General features: G+C 42.4%; 1 long non-coding RNA gene across 1 annotated transcript; it reads left to right on the top strand.

Moving 5' to 3' along the window:
* Positions 1-1,614: 1,614 nt before the first annotated feature.
* On the top strand, positions 1,615-2,770 carry LOC311126489. Its single transcript, XR_014612993.1, has 3 exons — positions 1,615-1,794; positions 2,288-2,359; positions 2,726-2,770. It is a non-coding gene; the product is annotated as an uncharacterized lncRNA (long non-coding RNA).
* Positions 2,771-4,369: the final 1,599 nt, after the last annotated feature.

Raw genomic sequence — 4,369 nt, 5'->3', positions numbered from 1 at the left:
AGAGAGACAGAGAGAAATTCATTATTAGAGAGCGGACCCCATACTTCGCTGCCATATAGAGCACTTGGTTCTATAACTGATTGAGCCAGATTCTAATTGGAATTTCGATTTTAATATTCCTTTTAATGGCTCTTCTTGCTTTGTCTCTCAGCTCATTCACAGCCATGTGAAAGCTACCTGTGTTGCTGATATTTAGTCCTAGATACGTGTAATTTTTGGTTTGTTCTAATAGAACTGTGTCCAAATAGAATTTATATTTGTCATCCTGATTTCCTGACCTTTTTTTGGAATATCATTATATTCGTTTTTTTTTAGATTAACGGTCAGAGCCCAGGTCTGACAGAACCTGTGCAGATGATCTAGATGCTGCTGTAACCCCTCCTAAGTGGGAGACAGTTGCACCAGGTCATCTGCGTACAGCAGACACTTGATTTCAGTGTTGTGTAGGGTGAGACCAGGTGCTGCCGATTCTTCTAATGTTTTTGCCAATTCATAGAGGTTAAATAGTGTTGCACTTATTGGGCAGCCCTGTTTCACTCCACGTCCCTGAGAGAAGAAGTCTCGGCTTGTTGCCGATTTTAAGTTGTTTGATTTAATAACATCATATGTTTTCCCTCCAATACCACTTACTATTCGTTTGTAATAAAATACCTTATTGCAAAATTGAATCAAATGCTTTCTTGAAGTCTACAAAACACGAGTAGATTTTGCCTTTGTTTTGGTTGACTTGTTTGTCAATTAGAGTGTGGAGGGTGTAAATGTGGTCTCTCTCTCTCTCTCTCTCTCTCTCTCTCAATTCAATTTCAATATTAAGGGCTTTATTGGCATGGGAAACGTATGTTAACATTGTCAAAGCAAGTGAAGTAGGTAGTAAACAAAAGAGAAATAAACAATAAATATTAACAGTAAACATTACACTCAGAAGTTCCAAAAGAATAAAGACATTTCAAATGTCATATTACGTCTATATACAGTGTTGTAACGATGGGCAAATAGTTCAAAATTCTTTGTGGGTCTGTGTAATCTGAGGGATTCCACCTCATTTTGTGGGCAGTGCCTACGGCGGCCTCTCTCAATAGCAAGGCTATGCTCACTGAGTCTGTATATAGTCAAAGCTTCTCTCTCTCTCTCGCTGAGAGACAAAGCAAGAAGAGCCATTAAAAGGAATATTAAAATCGAAATTCTAATTAGAATCTGGCTCAATCAGTTAAAGAACCAAGTGCTCTATATGGCAGCGAAGTATGGGGTCCGCTCTCTAATAATGAATTTCTCTCTCTCTCTCTCTCTCTCTCTCTCTCTCTCTCTCTCTCTCTCTCTCTCTCTCTCTCTCTCTCTCTCTCTCTCTCTCTCTCTCTCTCTCTCTCTCTCTCTCTCTCTCTCTCTCTCTCTCTCTCTCTCTCTCTCTCTCTCTCTCTCTCTCTCTCTCAGATTTCTCTGTGTTTCCCACGAGCAGTCAAGGCGTGGCTAAGGTCCCCCAGGTCAAAGTGAGTAATAAAAGTGAGAGTGTCCAAAAGAAAGATGGGAATGACAAAGTAACAGCGCCAAAGACAGATGCAGAGCTCATTATGGACAAATTTGAGAGGATGGCAGAAGAGGGGAGAAGGGGGCCTTGTCAGAAGGATAGGAGAGATAAAGACCAGGCCAAAGAGATAGAGGGAAAGAGAAAGGAGGAGGAGGTGCTGTCTAAAGAAGAGCAGCGCAGGCTGAGGAATGAGAAGGCCTTACAGGAACACCTGGACAGGGTAGAGAATCCGGAATTGACAGGCAAACAGACCAGACAACCACAATGTAAAGGTAGGACCAGGCAAAGTGACAAGGGACTCAAACACAAAACATTTAATTCTCTGTGGTTTAAAAGAAAAGAGCACCCTCGCGCTCTCCCTAAAGTTAGGTTGGTGCGTAAAACCCTTAAATTCAAATAAGCAATAAAGTGTGATGGTCCGCACTCAAAAAGATGTCGCATAAAGCTGACGTCATTTTTTTTGTTTTTGTTTTTGTCTTTTTCACTGCATGAGGGATAGCAGTACACAGATGTTTCTGCTTTGCATCCTTCAGGGTGGTTTAGCATCACGTTGTACTCAGACGAAGCCATCTTAATCCCCATGGGGAGGCTAATAAAACTGTATTACATTTAAGTAACAGTAGTGTATCTCACTAAGGTACTGAGTTATGTGTGACTACTCCTCTGGTGCATTGAAACAGCCAATAGGACTTAACTCTACTTTTACTGCTGTGTGTTATTGTCCTATCAAATCTCCATTCATATATATTCCTTTTCTGTCCTTAGATTACTCTATTTTCACTGCATCAGGGCTAAAGAGCAAGGACCCGCATGATCAACAGTCAGCAAAATGCAAAGGTAAAACATGAAAGGGGATAGAGAGGGACAGACTTTTCACAAAGTATTTGATGACACAGTGCAAAGATAAAAAGGACGAGAGATATAGAGAGAGGGAGACAAAAAAGGACGAGAGAGAGAAAGAGAGAGAGAAAGTGAGACTAAGAAGAGAGAGAGAGACTAAGAAGAGAGAGAGAGACTAAGAAGAGAGAGAGAGAGAGAGAGAGAGAGAGAGAGAGAGAGAGAGAGAGAGAGAGGGACTAAGAAGAAAGGCCACTAGTGGATAAGGAGAAGAAGAGCTCAATGTTTAAAGTTCAGAATGTGAAGTGAGCATGAATTCCTTCAATATGTTTATCTATCTCTCCTCTTTCCCACCTCTCTCCGCAGATTTATCCATCTTTTCAGCTGATGCTCAGACGCAGCAGTGCAAAGGTAAGAAATAGGAGGGGTGCAGCATTATGAATTGCTGTGTCATATAAGACCCACTACCCACTGGGCACAAACTGGTTGAATCACCCTTCTTTCCACCCAAATTTGTTTTTATGTGATGACGTTGAATCAACATGGAAAACTGCTTGGATTTGCAAAACGTCATCAATGTAAAGGAATTTCAGTAATGTTTGTATTTTTTTTCACCCAACTTTTAACCTAAAATCCAATGACATGGTTCACATTTAGTTGATTTCACGTTGAATTCACGTTAGTTGACAACTCAGTCAAATGTAAATCAAAACTAGATGTTGAACTGACGTCTGTGTACAGTGGGAATCGAACCCACAACCCTGGTGTTGCAAAGCGCCATGCCATACCAACTGAGACACACTAGGCTCTAAATAACATAGATTATGTTTATTTCCAATCTCTCTCTCTCTCTCTCTCTCTCTCTCTCTCTCTCTCTCTCTCTCTCTCTCTCTCTCTCTCTCTCTCTCTCTCTCTCTCTCCTCCTCTCTCTCAGATTTCTCTGTGTTTTCCACGAGCAGTCAAGGCGTGGCCAAGGTCCCCCAGGTTCTGCAGGTCAAAGTGAGTAATAAAAGTGAGAGTGTCCTAAAGAAAGATGGGAATGACAAAGTAACAGCGCCAAAGACAGAGGCAGAGCTCTTATGGACAAATTTGAGAGGATGGCAGAAGAGGAGAGAATTTGGCCTTGTCAGAAGGATAGGAGAGATAAAGACCAGGCCAAAGAGATAGAGGGAAAGAGAAAGGAGGAGGAGGTGCTGTCTAAAGAAGAGCAGCGCAGGCTGAGGAATGAGAAGGCCTTACAGGAACACCTGGACAGGGTAGAGAATCCGGAAATGACAGGCAAACAGACCAGACAACCACAATGTAAAGGTAGGACCAGGCAAAGTGACAAGGGACTCAAACACAAAACATTTCATTCTCTGTGGTTTAAAAGCAACGAGCACCATCGCGCTCTCCCTAAAGTTAGGTTGGTGCGTAAAACCCTTAAATTCAAATAAGCAATAAAGTGTGATGGTCCGCACTCAAAAAGATGTCGCATAAAGCTGACGTCATTTTTTTTGTTTTTGTCTTTTTCACTGCATGAGGGATAGCGTACACAGATGTTTCTGCTCTCTCTCTCTCTCTCTCTCTCTCTCTCTCTCTCTCTCTCTCTCGCTCTCTCTCTCTCTCTCTCTCTCAGATTTCTCTGTGTTTTCCACGAGCAGTCAAGGCGTGGCCAAGGTCCCCCAGGTTCTGCAGGTCAAAGTGAGTAATAAAAGTGAGAGTATCCAAAAGAAAGATGGGAATGACAAAGTAACAGCGCCAAAGACAGAGGCAGAGCTCCTTATGGACAAATTTGAGAGGATGGCAGAAGAGGAGAGAATTTGGCCTTGTCAGAAGGATAGGAGAGATAAAGACCAGGCCAAAGAGATAGAGGGAAAGAGAAAGGAGGAGGAGGTGCTGTCTAAAGAAGAGCAGCGAAGGCTGAGGAATGAGAAGGCCTTACAGGAACACCTGGACAGGGTAAAGAATCCGGAATTGACAGGCAAACAGACCAGACAACCACAATGTAAAGGTAGGACCAGGCAAAGT

Source organism: Coregonus lavaretus (genome assembly GCF_964263955.1).
Source record: "Coregonus lavaretus genome assembly, contig: HAP1_SCAFFOLD_8725, whole genome shotgun sequence".
Lineage (NCBI taxonomy): Eukaryota > Metazoa > Chordata > Actinopteri > Salmoniformes > Salmonidae > Coregonus > Coregonus lavaretus.
This window is presented reverse-complemented; position numbering and strand designations above follow the sequence as displayed.